The sequence below is a fragment of the Chiloscyllium punctatum genome, chromosome 38, assembly GCF_047496795.1.
Source record: "Chiloscyllium punctatum isolate Juve2018m chromosome 38, sChiPun1.3, whole genome shotgun sequence".
Classification (NCBI taxonomy): domain Eukaryota; kingdom Metazoa; phylum Chordata; class Chondrichthyes; order Orectolobiformes; family Hemiscylliidae; genus Chiloscyllium; species Chiloscyllium punctatum.
In genome coordinates this window covers 6,663,111-6,680,809 of record NC_092776.1, presented here as the reverse complement: position 1 = coordinate 6,680,809, position 17,699 = coordinate 6,663,111, and the positions used below count along the sequence as shown (strand labels likewise).

Sequence of the window (17,699 nt, the reverse complement as noted above, 5' to 3'; positions counted from 1 at the left end):
TGTAGATGGTTGCCGTTTTAAACACTGTTACTGCAATGTGAATAAATTACTTCATTCAGTAAAGCCTCCAAGGATATCTTTTTTTTTTAATCATCCTAAAAGTTATAGAAATAGTCAACTTCACAGTCTTCAATATCTGATGATGATGACATGCCAGTGTTCCTGCCTCACGAGCTACCTGAAGAAGGAACAGCACTCCGAAAGCTAGTACTTCCAAATAAACCTGTTGGACTATACCCTGATGCTGTGATTTTTCACTTCAATATTTGATGCAGTGTTCAGCAAAGTAATTGAGTAATCTTTGGCTGCAGGATCATCATGAGGCCCCCTTTCGCATCAGATTTGGTGCTTTCAATTTCAGAATCATCTCTCCACAGGTCACCATCCTGACTATTCATCAAATTGGATATTTATCAATTGAAACTGAGCCAATGACTGGTCAACTTGGGTGCCACTATTTATAGTCCATATTATTGAGAACAATGTGAGCAACTGTGATATATTTTTGAGAAATTACAACTTTTTAAAATACTGTCCTTAAGACTTGCATTTGAGTGCTTGAATGCTGCCATGAAACTCCAGCTACAGGACAACCAGCTAGAATAGAGAATCCTGAAATTATAAAAGAATCAATGACATGTTCGCAACCTGCCCCCCCCCCCCCATCCAAAAGAAATTCAACTACTTATTCTTATTCCGCTGGTATTATTTAATGGCTTCACAAGTTTTAGTTTAACAAGGTTTGTACGCCTGATGCAATACAAACACGGAAGAGACTTAGCCAATTCTGACACAATGATCATTCTCAACTGCCTGAATGTAAAATTATAGTTGTTGCTTTATATCCACCATAGTTACTGATGCAATAGTTAGCTTTGTTGTGCTTGTCAGTATTCAATTGGCTGTTTGTGACCTAGTCAAATTACAGGGGTGGAGTAGGTTTGTGCTTCTAATCTGTGATTAGAGTGTTAGTTGTAGCAGGCTGATTGCAGTATAACTGGTGACATTTTAAAACAAGGATGAGCTAAAAATGAAAATCACTTTTTATGTTCCCTTTTGTGTTGTTTCCAAACTGGCACCCAGTTCCATGGATACTGGTTAGTGTCTATCTTTATATCTTTAATTATTCTGAATCAAACTGTTGTGTTCTAAGACTTCAAAGATTTAAATGTGAAGTGTTATATTTTTTCCTGGCAACTGGTTTTCTCCTGTTGATTTTGGAGCGAATCTCTACTGTTGAAAAATTTTATTGTTTTTAGGAGTTAAACAACTTTCTACCATTGCTGGTTTGCTGTGATCTTCATTTGCAACTGACAGTGACAAAACATATCAATGACAACATAACAGCAGGAAGTAATGGTGAGATAATGTTTGAGTGTTAAAGGAATGTTTTACTTCAGATCTATGTTTTTGTCTTGATAAAATTACATGTCATTTATCTTTATTTGTGCCATTCATTAGATAAAAGCATACCTTTGTCAGGGAGGCATGTTCTCATGTGTTCACATGAATTGTGTAAAACTCTCAAAGTTCAATTCACATGTTATAGTTTCTCAACTGGGTTGTGATTTGAGAGCAGTACAATTCTGGTTACAAAGAATGATAAATACGTATACTGCATATTCTATTGTGTCAATTATTTTCAACACTGCCTAATAACATACTAGAAAGTTACTATTCTTTTAGTTGTGTTATGAAGGAGGAAAGAACCTGGATTACAACTGAAGTGTTTTGTGTGCTCAGTTTTCTCAAACAGTTGCGCAATGAGTTCGCTTTGCACCGGTTGACCACATACGGATATTGTTTGATGCTGTTTTAACTGCTGTTGAGACATGGAAGTGCACCTTTCCTTCCCCATGTTTTGCAAAGGTCTGCTTGTCTAATCTCTTGTCAAAGGTCAAAGTAGAAGGAGCTGGAGTAGCCCAAAAGGTCAACTGCCTGCAATGAGCAAAATAGGGTCAGTGTTTCTCAGGGCTGGAAAATACTATAGATGCGTAGAGAGTAAAAAGGATATTGAGCAAGAAAAAGTGGAAGTCAGAGAATCATAGAATCCCTAAAGTGTTAAAACAGACCATTTGGCCCAACAAGTCCACACTGACCCTCCAAAGAATAATCCATGCAGACCCATTCTCCTACCGTATTACACTACATTTACCCCTGACTGGTTTACCCCTTTTCCTCGGATGGTGATAGCTAGCATACCTTTAAGTTGAGGGGTGATAGATATAGGGCAGATACCAAAGGTAGTTTCTTTAATCAGAGTAGTAGGGCGTGGATAACACTGCCTGCAACAGTATTAGACTCGCCAACTTTCAAGGCATTTAAATGGTCATCAGGCATATAGATGAGAATGGAATAGTGTAGGATAGATGGGTTTCAAATTGGTTCCACAGGTTGACGCAACATCAAGGCTGAATGCGCTGTGATCTATATTCTATATGTTCTAATGCACCTAACCACATCCCGAACACTGTGGGCAATTTAATATGGCCAATTCACCAAACTTGCACATCTTTGGACTCTGGGAGGAAGCCGGAGCACCTGGAAGAAACCTGGAGAATGTGCAAACTCCACCAAGACAGTCGCCTGAGGCTGGAATTGAACCCAGGTATCTGGTGCGGTGAGGCAGCAGTGCTAACCACCAAGGAAAAGAGAATGTGACAAGGCAGACTATTTATCGGAAGCAGGATATCTTTAAGATCTTTTCCAGTCTGAGAATTAGTTTGAAGACCTGATGGCTGGTATTGCACAAATCCTGTCGAACCTGAATATTTCTAGCTTGTTTTGTCTTTGCTTTGATTCATGGCATCTTGCATACTTTTTAAAAAATCTTCTCTTGATGTTATTTATGGTGAAGTGATAACTATGTCAGGGAAACCAAATCTTTGCAGATTTTTTTTGTCACATTTGTCTCTACCTTTCTATCTTATACATAGAGGACACTGCGGCTAGGCCATTTTTGGTGATAGTTGCTGAGTGGGTATTCTAGACGTTAAATGTGTCTTAAGTGTCCAAATGCTGAGACATGAGATTGATATTGATAATTTTCAGAAACTTGCAAGTTTAACAAAGGGTACAAGAATTTGTTTCTGGTTACCTAACAGATGCTTCACTTGAATTCAATAATTTATTTGGGATTGGCAGTTCAATTTATTTTCCAGAAAACTGAACCCCTCTTTGTTTAAAGCAGATGCTTAATTTGAATAAACTTTCAAATTAATTTAGTAAATTAACAGGAGTAAACTTTCATCTTGGTCACTTTGCAAAAACATTTGGTACAAAATCAGAAGAGAAGCTGATTGTCTGAGATCATCCGTCGAAATGTAGACCTTTTCAAACAAAGTAACACAATTTCAAAATCTTAGAAATTGAGGTATTTTATATTGGCACAATTTGCATTTCATTTAAACCATAAAATCAACTGCTGAACAACTACTAATCAGTGGAAATAAAAACCCCAATTTTGATTTTTTTGAGTTGCTTCATTCTAGAGTATGACCATAATCACTTATTTTTGTGAGAGAGCATTAATTAAATGACAGTGGTGTTGGTGCACCTTGTGAGGATTCTTTGTAATTCCAACATTCAAAAGTGATTTAAAAAAGCTGTTAGAAAATGACAGTGAAAGCTGCGTTTTGTTGGTGTACTCTTGCCCAAGACAGAAGGTGTGGATTAAGTCTTTCATGTACTTGAGCTCAAAATTTGAAGTGGACACTCCAGTGTTGTACTTGGAGATAAGCACAGTGTCAAGAATGCTATTGTTTAGGTGAAGTATTAAACCAAGGTTCTTACCGCCTTCAGGTTTGTGTTAAAGACCCCGTTAGCATTGTTTCAAAGAAGAGTGGAATGGCTGTCATTTACTCAATCAACATTGCTAAACAGATCATCTGATTTTTTTTTGTGTGAATTATTGAGGATGCTTAAAATTGTGAGCATAGATAGAAGCTGATAGTTTCAACTATGGTTTGGAGATGCCAGTGTTGGACGGAGGAGTACAAAGTTAAAAATCACACAACACCAGGTTATAGTCCAACCAGTTTAATTGGAAGCACTAGCTTTCGGAGCACTGCTCCGGCCAGGTGGTTGTGGAGCACCTGATGAAGGAACGGTGCTCCAAAAGCTAGCGTGCTTCCAATTAAACCTGTTGGACTATAACCTGGTGTTGTGTGATTTTTAACATAGTTTCAACAAGTTGAGGTACGAATAAAATGTTATGCAAAATTAAATATAAGATTTGGACCGAGAAAGAGTATGATACTTCAAAAATAAGTACTTGAGGTAGCCTCTTCCAAATTTGGTAGATGATGGAAAGGTGATGAGTGCATATAGGATTTATACTTCAAGTGGCAAGTGAATGTATCTTCATAGAGTTGTAGAATATTACAGCAATGAAAGAGTACATTTGACCCATCATTTCATGTGAGTCACTAGTCACCTATCTAATGCCTTGTATGTTATAGATCGTTTATTTGTTTTGGGAATTGAAGTTAGGAACCTAGTTAAATTGAGTGGGCAAAGATCAGGCAGATGGAGTACAATGTTAATAAATGTGAAGTCATCCATTCTGGTAGGAATAACAGTAAAAAGGATGATTTGGAATGCTGGTGTTGGACTGGACCTGCTCCTTCATCAGGTGGTTATGGAGTACAAGATCATAAGACAATTTATAGCAAAAAAGTTTACAGTGTAATGTCACTGAAATTATGACCTTATGACCTTATTCTCCACAACCACCTGATGAAGGAGTGGGGGGAGGATCTTATAGAAACATGTAAAAATATGAAGGGAACAGATAAAGTAGACGTGGAGAGGATGTCTCCACTGGCAGGTGAAAGTAGGACAAAAGGGCATAGTCTCAAAATGAGGTGGAGCAGATTTAGGACTGAATTGAGAAGGAACTTCACCCAGAGGGTTGTGAATCTGTGCAATTCCTTGACCAGTGAAGTGGTTGAGGCTTCCTCAGTAAATGCTTTCAAAGCTAATTTTTTGAACAGTAAAGAAGTTAAGAGTTATAGTGAGAGGGTGAGTGAGACCATAAAAAGATCAGCCAGATCTTATTGAATGGCAGAGCAGATGGCCCACTTTTGCTCCTAGTTCTTAAGTTTATGTAAAACTTGGTTATAAAAAGCTTTCTTCTTGTCACTCTAAATATGACATGAAAGCAGCAGAAAGGTTTTGATCTATGGATAAAGTATTTTTTAAAATCTCTGGATTAGTTGGGTTGAGGGCCCCTTTCCATGTTATAAGTTGTATGCAAGTCCTCTGGGTTGTTGAGCATTCGCCTTATCTACAGGGCCTCAGTACAGTTTGCTGCAGTTGAGCCCCAGTCAATTTATTGACCCAAGTCTGTTCATTCATTTACAAGTTGCTCTCTATTTTTGAAAGTATTATGCATCCTGCACTTTTTTTTAATAACCAACTGCATTGTCTATGAGTGCGAGCCTTTTTTTTGTTGTTGATTTGAGGTGAAAGATTTTACAGAAGATGTAGGAAAGATGTTGTGAAACTTGAGAGGGCGCAAAAAAGATTTAAAGGGTTTGAGCTGAAGGGAGAAGCTGAATAGACTGGGGCTATTTACCCCTGAAGGAGGGTGACCTGATGAAGGTTGATAAAATCATGGGGAGCATGGTTGGGTGAATAGCCAGGTCTTTTTCCCAGGGTAGGTAATCCAAAGCTAGAAGGCATAGACTTAAGTTGAGAGGAGAAAGATTTAAAAGGGACCTAAGGAGCAATATTTTGATGCAGAGGGTGGTGTGTGTTTGGAGTGAGCTGCCAAAGGAAGTGGTGGAGGCTGGTACAACTACAACATTTTAAAAGGCATTTGGAGGGCTATAGGAACAGAAAGAGCTTAGAGGAATAAGGGCCAAATCTGATAAATGGGACTGGATTGTTTTGGGATATCTGGTCAAGGTTGACGAGTTGGGCTGAAGGGTCTGTTTCCATGCCCATCTAATTCTATATATAGTATTAAAGACTTTACTGTAGTTACGAGAGTACAATTTCATTTTGGCCTTCTGGTAAAACTCTGTCAGCTCAGGAATTCTAGCCCGAGGACATTTCCTGACAGGAAGCAATCTTTCAGATTGGAATGCTGTTTGTTATAATGCAGTAGATTTTAATTTAAATTTTGAATAAACAGCAGACCAGTAGATTGATGCTGCACTTGCATAATGACCTTTGATCTGAAATGTTGATTGACCTGAGCTTCACACATTTTGTCCTTTTTGGATTTTCATGATTTTCAGTATTTTTCTTTTTTGCTTGGACCAATTTCATGTCCTGGGAAGAACCTTGAACTGCTCTGTCATTGCTAGTAATAAAGATGCATTTCTTATTTGCTACTGCTTTAATCATCACGAATGAATGTAAAATCTAAAGGTCTTTTACCAAATATCCACTTCCAATTCCAGTTTTGACACATGCACAGTTAACTGCCATATTAAGTAGACTCCATGTGGCTGGTTGAGTTGCCTTGTCAGGTCACTAAAAGTTGGAGAATGGTTACAGCACAGAAAAGACAACAATTTGGCTGGTTGTGCCTTAGCTAGATGTCAGTGAGAACAACTCTGGTAGTTCAACATTCACCAAAATCTCCTTAACTAGTCAACTAGGTATTTATGATAATTTAATTTGATAGGAATTGTACATGGTTATGAGAAACTATCCTATGAGTAAATTTGAGGTGGTGGTAAACCGGCTTTTAATTGAGATGAGCCATGATAGTATCAAAGGGCAGAGCACACTTAAGTGGCTGCTACCCCTAGTTCTATTTGCTTATTCAAATGAGTTAATTAGGCACCTTATAAAACTTAAGGTTAAAGGATAGTTCTTAATTCACCTTTTAAGAAAAAGGCAAGTTATATTTTTACCAACCATAGGGACTGTGCATTGGAAATTGTGTGCAATATTTTATGGTATGGGATTTAAAATATACTTATCTAACAAGTACCACGTAATCTCCCAGGTAAAGCTCAAATGTGAACCCAGTGTGACATCACAAGTTACCAAGCCAACTGCAAGATCAAAATCATGTTGCCCTGATGTCATAATTATTAGAGGGATGAAAAGAAAATGTTATTTTTTTTATGACTAAGCTTTATTTCAAAAAAATATATTAATTGGAGTTATTTTCAGAAAATTTCCTTGATGCAGCAGGATGTTAAAGAGATATCATCAACTGATTTAGAGGAAAAAAATTCCATCAAACATTTTCATGCCAGGGTACTGAGGGAGTAACAGGTGCCAGAAGATTGGGAAGTGGTAAATGTTGACTCCCTTATTCAGGAAAGCCTGTTTAAAAACAATCCCAATAAATACAGGTCCGTTAGTTGGACATTAATAGTAGGCAAGGTTTTAGGAACATTTTGGAAAGGGAGTGGGGACCAGTGAGAAGAGTCAACAGGTACTTGAAGTGGTTTTTGCTAATTTAAGGATAATTAAAATATAAAATAAAACTGAGATGTCAGTGGAGGAGCACTTTGGGGCCAGTGACCATAATTCTATTAGTTTTAAAATAGTGATGGAAAAGGATAGACCAGGTATAAAAGTTGAAGTTCTAAATTGGAGAAAGGCCAATTTTGATGGTATTAGGCAAGAACTTTCAAAAGCTGATTGGAGGCAGATGTTCGCAGGGAGAGGGACAGCTGGAAAATGGGAAGCCTTCAGAAATGAGATAACAAGAATCCAGAGAAAGTATATTCCTGTCAGGATGAAAGGGAAGGCTGGTAGGTATACAGAATGCTGGATGATGAAAGAAATTGAAGGTTTGGTTAAGAAAAAGAAGGAAGCATATGTCAGGTATAGACAGGATAGATCAAGTGAATCCTTAAAGTATAAAGGAAGTAAGAGTATACTGAAGAGGGAAATCGGGAGGGCAAAACGGGGACATGAGATAGCTTTGGCAAATAGAATTAAGGAGAATCCAAAGGGTTTTTTCAAATATATTAAGGACAAAAGGGTAACTAGGGAGAGAATAGGGCCCCTCAAAGATCAGCAAGGCAGCCTTTGTGTGGAGCAACAGAAAATGGGGGAGATACTAAATGAATATTTTACATTGGTATTTAGTGTGGAAAAGGATATGGAAGATATAGACTGTAGGGAAATAGATGATGACATCTTGCAAAATGTCCAGATTACAGAGGAGGAAGTGCTGGATGTCTTGAAACGGTTAAAGGTGGATAAATCCCCAGGACCTGATCATGTGTACCCTAGAACTCTGTGGGAAGCTAGGGAAGTGATTGCTGGGCCTCTTGCTGAGATATTTGTATCATCAATAGTCACAGGTGAGGTGCCGGAAGACTGGAGGTTGGCAAACGTGGTGCCACTGTTTAAGAAGGGCGGTAAATACAAGCCAGGGAACTATAGTGAGCCTGACCTCGGTGGTGGGCAAGTTGTTGGAGGGAATCCTGAGGTACAGCATGTACGTGTATTCGGAAAGGTAAGGAGTGATTCGGGATAGTCAGCATGGCTTTGTGCATGGGAAATCATGTCTCACAAACTTGATTGAGTTTTTTGAAGTAACAAAGAAGATTGATGAGGGCAGAGCAGTAGATGTGATCTATTTGGGCTTCAGTAAGGCGTTCGACAAGGTTCCCCATGGGTGACTGGTTAGCAAGGTTAGATCTCATGGAATACAGGGAGAACTAGCCATTTGGATGCAGAACTGGCTCAAAGGCAGAAGAAAGAGGGTGGTGGTGGAGGGTTGTTTTTCAGACTGGAGGCCCGTGACCAGTGGAGTGCCACAAGGATCGGTGTTGGGCCCTCTACCTTTTGTCATTTACATAAATGATTTGGATGCGAGCATAAGAGGTACAGTTAGTAAGTTTGCAGATGACACCAAAATTGGAGGTGTAGTGGACAGCGAAGAGGGTTCCTTCCGATTACAACAGGATCTGGATCAGATGGGCCAATGGGCTGAGACGTGGCAGATGGAGTTTAATTCAGATAAATGCGAGGTGCTGCATTTTGGGAAAGCAAATCTTAGCAGAACTTATACACTTAATGGTAAGGTCCTAGGGAGTGTTGCTGAACAAAGAGACCTTGGAGCACAGGTTCATAGCTCCTAGAAAGTGGAGTCACAGGTAGATAGGATAGTGAAGAAGGCGTTTGGTATGCTTTCCTTTATTGGTCAGAGTATTGAGTACAGGAGTTGGGAGGTCATGTTGCGGCTGTACAGGACATTGGTTAGGCCACTGTTGGAATATTGCGTGCAATTCTGGTCTCCTTCCTATTGGAAAGATGTTGTGAAACTTGAAAGGGTTCAGAAAAGATTCACAAAGATGTTGCCAGGGTTGGAGGATCTGAACTACAGGGAGAGGCTGAACAGGTTGGGGCTGTTTTCCCTGGAGCGTCAGAGGCTGAGGGGTGACCTTATAGAGGTTTATAAAATTATGAGGGGCATGGGTAGGATAAATAGACAAAGTCTTTTCCTTGGGATCGGGGAGTTCAGGACTGGAGGGCATAGTTTAGGGTGAGAGGGGAAAGATATAAAAGAGACCTACGGGGCAACTTTTTCACACAGAGGGTGGTACGTATATAAAATGAGCTGCTAGAGGATATGGTGGAGGCTGGTACAATTGCAACATTTAAGAGGCATCTGCTCCTGCCCCACTGAACTCATCTCTACCTACCTTGACACTGTCCTATCCCCCCTAGTCCAGGAACTCTCCACATACGTTCGAGACACCACCCACACCCTCCACCTCCTCCAAGACTTCCGTTTCCCCGGCCCCCAACGCCTTATCTTCACCATGGATATCCAATCCCTCTACACCTCCATTCGCCATGACCAGGGCCTCCAAGCCCTCCGTTTTTTCCTCTCCAGACGTCCCCAACAGTACCCTTCCACCGACACACTCATTCGTTTGGCCGAACTGGTCCTCACCCTTAACAATTTCTCCTTTGAATCCTCCCACTTCCTCTAGACCAAAGGCGTAGCCATGGGCACACGTATGGGCCCCAGCTATGCCTGTCTCTTTGTTGGCTACGTAGAGCAGTTGATCTTCCGTAATTACACCGGCACCACTCCCCACCTCTTCCTTCACTAAATTGATGACTGCATTGGCGCCACCTCGTGCTCCCGCAAGGAGGTTGAGCAATTCATCAACTTCACCAACACATTCCACCCTGACCTTAAATTTACCTGGACTATCTCTGACACCTCGCTCCCCTTCCTGGACCTCTCCATCTCCATTAGTGACGACCGACTTGACACTGACATTTTTTACAAACCCACTGACTCCCATAGCTACCTGGATTACACCTCTTCCTACCCTATCTCTTGCAAAAATGCCATCCCGTATTCCCAATTTCTCCGCCTCTGCCGTATCTGCTCCCAGGAGGACCAGTTCCACCATAGGACACACCAGATGGCCTCCTTCTTTAGAGACCGCAATTTCCCTTCCCACGTGGTTAAAGATGCCCTCCAACGCATCTCGTCCACATCCCGCACCTCCGCCCTCAGACCCCACCCCTCCAACCGTAACAAGGACAGAACGCCCCTGGTGCTCACCTTCCACCCTACAAACCTTCGCATCAACCAAATCATCCACCGACATTTCCACCACCTCCAAAAAGACCCCACCACCAGGGATATATTTCCCTCCCCACTTCTTTCCGCCTTCCGCAAAGACCGTTCCCTCCGCGACTACCTGGTCAGGTCCACACACCCCTACGACCCACCCTCCCATTCTGGCACTTTCCCCTGCCACCGCAGGAACTGTAAAACCTGTGCCCACACCTCCTCCTTCACCTCTATCCAAGGCCCTAAAGGAGCCTTCCACATCCATCAAAGTTTTACTTGCACATCCACCAATATCATTTATTGTATCCATTGCTCCCGATGTGGTCTCCTCTACATTGGGGAGACTGGGCGCCTCCTAGCAGAGCGCTTTAGGGAACATCTCCGAGACACCCGCACCAATCAACCAAACCGCCCCGTGGCCCAACATTTCAACTCCCCCTCCCACTCTGCTGAGGACATGGAGGTCCTGGGCCTCCTTCACCGCCGCTCCCTCACCACCAGACGCCTGGACGAAGAACGCCTCATCTTCCGCCTCGGAACACTTCAACCCCAGGGTATCAATGTGGACTTCAACAGCTTCCTCATTTCCCCTTCCCCCACCTCATCCTAGTTTCAAACCTCCAGCTCAGTTACTGTCTCCTTGACTTGTCCGACCTGCCTATCTTCTTTTCCACCTATCCAATCCACCCTCTCCTCCTTGACCTATCACCTTCATCTCCTCCCCCACTCACCCATTGTCTACTCTCTCCCCACCCCACCCTCCTCTAGCTTATCTCTCCATGCTGCAGGCTCACTGCCTTTATTCCTGATGAAGGGCTTTTGCCCGAAACGTTGATTTCGCTGCTCGTTGGATGCTGCCTGAACTGCTGTGCTCTTCCAGCACCACTAATCCAGTATAATGTAGTGCATAGTCTTTCTGTGGAATTAAACCACTTTGTACCTAATACTCTCAAAAATATACTGTTGTGACACTTTTTTTAACACATTGCTGTACAGTCCTAACCCAGTTCAATAATTACAAAATAATACCTTAAATGTATAAAAATAGTAAATAAAACATTGCCTAAAATCAATTTTTTAATCAGCTAAGAAAGTGAGACATTCTTGAAAAATGCTATTTTTTCAGTGATGCATATCAAAAGTCAAAGATGAATTACAGGACATATCTCTTAAATTGACAGAATCGAGTAGCATGTGTACATTGCATTTTATAATTAAGAATTCTCTTTAAGGTATTTTATAATGCAACTTTCCAGCAGTTTATTTTCCTGTTATGTTTCTGTCAAGCAAGGATGCCTTTCCAGTAGAAAGTTAAAAATCTCAACACCAGGTTATAGTCCAACAGGTTTAATTGGAAGCACACTTTTTTTTATTTTCAAAAATATACTTTATTCATAAAATATTTTGATTTGTACAATTGGTCATGCCATACCTCAGTAAACATTCCATTTCTTGGTATACAGAGACCGAGTAATCATTCATATATACAGGTCTGTGCGTTTACATATTTAGCTGAGGCATCAGCAGAGCCCAAATGACTGCGTGGGCCTCCTGTTCTTCTTAGGCAGGCAGATGTTACACGGTGGTCTTTCCCCACTGCGCCTTGGTGGCAGCTGCCCCAAGCTTCAGCGCGTCCCTCAACACGTTGTCCTGGACCTTGGAATGTGCCAGTCTGCAACACTCAGTCGGGGTCAACTCCTTCAGCTGGAAGATCAACAGGTTTCGGACTGCCCAGAGAGCGTCCTTCACCGAGTTGATGATCCTCCAGGCACAGTTGATATTCGTCTCGGTGTGCGTCCCAGGTAACTGACCGTACAGCACGGAGTCCTGCGTCACGGCGCTACTCGGGACGAACCTCGACAAACACCACTGCATTCCTCACCAGACTTCTCCTGCATAGGCACATTCCAGAAGGTGTGTGGCTGTCTCGACCCCCCCCCCCCCCCCCCCCGCAGCCGCTTCGAGGGCAGCGCGCGGTGTGGCTGAGAGTCCGGGCGTGCAAAAAGGATCTCACAGGCAGAACCCTTCTCACCATCAGCCAAGCCATGTATTAGTGTTTGTTGTAAAGTTCTGGTGATGAAGCATTCTGCCAAATGGCTTTGACAGTCTGCTCAGGGAATTGCTCGATAGGATCCACCCTCTCCTTTTCCCAAAGGAGTCTCAAGGACACTACGTGCTGACCACTTGATGGACTTGTGGTCAAAGGTGTTTTTCTTCATAAACTTCTCCATGAAGGACAGGTGATACAGAATGGTCCAACTACTCGGAGCGTTCCGCGGCAGCGAGGTCCGGCCCATCCTTCGCAACACTGGGGACAGGACACACTAGTTTTCGGAGCGACACTCCTTCATCAGGTGGTAGTGGAGGGCTCAATCCGAACAAGAATTTATAGCAAAAATTTATAGTGTGATGTGACTGAAATTAGACATTGAAACATTGTCTGTTAAGCCTTTCATCTGTTAGAATACCGTGACAGTTTCACTTCTTTCATGTGTAAATCACAAAAACTTTATTAAAAAAAGGTTGCATTCTCGGGTTAGCTGTTAACAATGGTGATAGCTAGACAATATGTCAAAGGTGTTGGCCCCCTGTGTTCTCTGTCTATGCCGTGATGCGGAGATTGATTCTAATCTAAAAAGTGAGATAACGGAGTTCTACATGAATGCATGCAGTTCTTGAGCAAAGTACAATGTAACCCTGCAAGTTCAAATTCACCCCATAAAATATATGGGTCTTTGTCTGTGTGTGTGTGTGTGTGTGTGTGTGTGGTACAGGTGGTCACCTGTAGTGTGAATGAACCCAAGGTCCCGGTTGAGGCCCCCTCTATGGGTACCGAACATGTGCACACACATTTTATGGGGTGAATTTGAACTTGCAGTTACATTGTACTTCGCTCAAAAACTGCATGCATTCATGTAGAACTCTGTTATCTCACTTTTTAGATTAGAATCACCATGGCATAGACAGAGAACACAGGGGGCCAACACCTTCAACATATTGTCTAGCTATCACCATTGTCAACAACTAACCTGAAAATGCACCTTTTTTAAAAAAGGTTTTGTGATTTACACATGAAAGAAGTGAAACTCTCACTATATTCTAACAGATGAAAGGCTTAATAGACAAGCAATTTTTCAATGTATAATTTCAGTTACATCACACTGTAAATTTTTGCTATAAATTCTGTTATGATCGAACCCTCCACTGCAACCTGATGAAGGAGTGTCGCTCTGAAAGCTAGTGTGCTTCCAATTAAACCTGTTCGACTATAACCTGGTGTTGTGTGATTTTTAACTCTGTCTTTGCCATGATGTTTACATTGTTATCTCACTTTTTAGATTAGAATCAGAGTTCTACATGAATGCATGCAGTTTTTGAGCAAAGTATAATGTAACCCTGCAAGTACAAATTCACCCTGCAAGTACAAAATATGTGTGCATGTGGGTCTTTGTCTGTCTGTGTGTGTATCTGTTTTTGTGGGTTGGGGGTTGAGAGTGTGAGAAAGTGTGTGTGTAGTGAGTGCGGAGTGTCTTAAGTCTGTGAGGGGGTGCATGTGAGAGTGTGGGAGTGTGTCTGTAAGGGTGTGTGTGAGTGTCTGTGCACGTCTGTGTGTATGTGTGTCCGTGTGTAGCATACATTCCAGTAGAATGCATTGAATATAATTCCTAAGAATGCAGTATAATATTTGACTAATTGACTTAATTGATTAAAATATCTCTTTATCAATAAGTAGATTTAAACCATAAAATTAAGTAATGTGTGATTTCTAGATGTTTTACAAAAATCTGGAAAATTTGCACAGACTTTAGATGCTAAATTGTAAAATGTAAACTTCTGGCTTCCACTTTTTTCGGAAAAAGTCTCAAAAGGTCACATTTATTTGTATTTCTCTTGGCTGTGCACCTGTGGGAATTATGGGGAGTGATGTGGTGCTTTTTACTGACACCCCTGTTTCTATGTTCTAATATTCCTGTCCAAGCTTGACCAGACAGACGTTATAACACTGGTTTCAATTAATATCATTTAGTTTTAACATTGTTCGGAAAATTTCATAAGTTGGAATTGACCAAATGTTTCCAACGTGCTCTGCTTCTCAACTGCACCCAAATACATGGAGGCTACAGGAGAATTCATCCCTGAAATGTCCAGAACACCTGCAATTCTTCAATATTGAGGCTGATCAATTGGAGCAAAAATGTCCTTTAAAGTAGAAGGGGTTGCATTGCTGAGGAGCTGCTAAATAGTGGAACGGGATTGAAAACCGGGGAAGCTGGAAGGGTTGGATTGCTGTGATGAACTGACACGTATCCAGTGGGCCAAATGTCTTCTGCACTGTCAATGACTGTTCATGTGCTTCCACTCGTGAGGCAGTCTTGAATTAGGGGGCGTTCATTTCAACTTGAGATGCAAAGCTGTCTCTTTGCTTAGGAGGTAGTGAATGTCTTGAATTCTCTACCCCAAAGAGGTCTGAAGCCGAGCACTGAAAGTATTCAGAGGAGGTAAAAATTTTGTTAAATATTGGGGAGTTCAGGCTGTGATCTGATATGAACAAGGCATCAAAGCCTGGATATGGTTACAAATGTAAGGAGCTGAATGGATCTATTTGTTCTCTTTCTTATGTTCTTCAGTGTTTGGGAATTTTAACACCTATTATCCTATTACATAATTAGTTTTTGTTTTTCACTGTCAAAGAAACTGCATACTTATCAAATAATCTCTACAGTGTCAAAACAGATAGAAGAGCCACCTAGTCTGCACGGACCCTCGAAAGAAAATCACACCCAAACTTGGTCCCCGACCCTCTCCGCATAACCTCACATTTTCCAATGGCCAATTGACCTAACCTACACATCTTTGAACTATGGGAGGAAACTGGAGTGCCTGGGGGAAATCCACGCAAACAGAGAATATGCAAACTCCACACAGTCACCTGAGGCTGAACTGAATATGGCTCCCTGACGCTGTGCAGTAGCAGTGTTAGCCACTGAGCCACAGTGCCATCCAAAATTGGCTTATTGTTATCAGTTTGCTGCGATAATACTAATTTTTAAATGAAGACCTGATTTCATTGTGGCGTAATGAAGAGTCTCCAGTGTATTGTTTTGTGTTGTTCATCATTCAATTGGATGTAATAGCTGAGTTTATAAGTCCCATTGCATTTTGTGATTTCATAATGAAAATGCTCATTGATTTGTTGTGATCTCAAATATTGGGCTTTATGATGAAATGCCTGTCATCAAATGAAAGCATTCTAATTATTGTAAACGTTATTTTTCAGCAATCAAATCATTACTCAGTTTTTCAAACCAGATTCAGACAGAGGTTAGTATCCAGCAATTAGTTTATGACTACTTGATGTTTCATTGATATAGCTGTGCATTTGAATATTACGTGAAGTATCTCAATTGTAAAAACTGTATTTAATTGATTTGAATGCCATTATTTCTGAAAAATTGAAAAACTGGTTTGAATAGAACTTAGAGGTTGTTTTATTGCGTAACTTAAGAATTGAGGCTGCCACGCAGGTAAGTATTGGACGGATATTTTTTATTTTGTAGGAAATGAAGCATGTTTGTTTTGGGTTTGTCTGTCAGTGTTTTTATTTCATTCAATACCTCTGAAGTGGAGTCACTACTTTCAGATATGTTGAATTCTGTAGGATTCAGAAAATAATTATAAAAATAGGAATACTATTTTGTGGGCATGCAGCCAAACTGTGAATTTGCCCTCTGTGTTGGGCAGAATTACAGATTTTGAAGGATGCTGAAAATCATTCAACCTTTCTTAATTTTGATCATCCAGCGAGATGCTGCATCGCTGAGAGTGTAGTGCTGGAAAAGCACAGCAGGTCAGGCAGCATCTGAGGAGCAGGAGGATCAATGTTTCAGGCATAAGCCCTTCATCAGGAATGCCGAATTGCTGCATTGCACCATACACAATACATATAACATCAAAGAAGCAAACTTAGAACAAAAACCATAATTTGTCTTCCAAGAAGATAACTTAGTTTTCCAAAATTTTCCAAATCCTCATGCTGTTATTCCCTGAGCCCTTACTACATTTGTGGGCTTCCTTGCCATTCGTAGCAATAACACCACCTTTCCAATTAGAGTGCTAAACAAACTTATCTCCACCTTTTAATATGAAAAAGAATTGAATTGGATACTCAGTAAAAAGATTCCTCTTTGCCTACTCAACTCCTCCTTTTACTACCTCCTGTTTCTCCCCTTGCTCCATCTTTCCTCCCATTGTGACATAAGGCTGACACAGTGCCTATGATCCTTCAGTCTCTGCGATGTCACAATTGGCTCATGTTTATATTTTCCTGCCAATCGTAATGTTTCAGTCCCAACTGACCTGGCCTTGTGTGGGTGGATGATGGACATGGAAGAAGGTGTTCAGGCCCATGGCACCCTGGACTGAATATTGAGTTCAATAATAATCCATCCATTATTCTGCCTAACTGCTGTGTTCTCTCTCTCTCTCTCCACCTCCCTCTGATTTTTCAGTGCTTATACCATCTTTTCAAGCCACTATTAGTTCTGAAGAAGGGATCGTTGGATCCAAAACGTTAACTCTTGTTTTCTCTCCACAGATGCTGAAGTTCTCCAGCAATTTCGGTTTCTGTTCAGATTTCTACTATCTGTAATTTTTTTAAGGTGTTGTTGTCTAATTTGTTTTTTATTTAAAGCAGTTGTTTAATTGCTGTTGTTTCTTTGTCTTCCATTATCAGTTGTTCTGTTTCGGACTAGGACTTTACACTTTCACTCATAACTTGACTGATCTTTTGCTTCTTAAGTACTTTAAGAAGTTCTTAGACTTTATTCCTTGCATCTTAACTCTGTTTGCCTTGTTAATTGCTTTATCTTCCTTAGTTGAATTCTTAATTGTTCCCAAATCTCAGGCTTACTGCTTTCTCTAGCAACTTCATGTGACTCCTCTTTGGATCTAATAGTATCCTTCATTTCTTTTATTAGCCATAGTTGGGCCATGTTTCAGTTGTGTTCTTTTGCCAAAATTGAGTGTATAGTTGTGATGTATGTAATCATTCCTTAATTATTAATCATTGCTTATATGTCGTCATGGCTTTTATGAAGCTATCCAGTGTATTGCAGGCCTCCTCCCCAACCCCTCTGCTCCCCCTTTGTTTAGACTTAGGTTCCATATTTCAGGTTGG

General features: G+C 41.0%; 1 protein-coding gene across 1 annotated transcript in view; it reads left to right on the top strand.

The window, feature by feature from the left end:
* The window catches only part of slf2 (SMC5-SMC6 complex localization factor 2), a 111,722-nt gene that overhangs the window by 25,982 nt on the left and 68,041 nt on the right, over positions 1-17,699 (top strand). Inside the window, exon 2 of the mRNA XM_072557085.1 lies at positions 15,801-15,844. The gene's annotated coding sequence lies outside the window, so the exon portion shown is untranslated. The remainder of the gene's footprint in view (positions 1-15,800; positions 15,845-17,699) is intronic.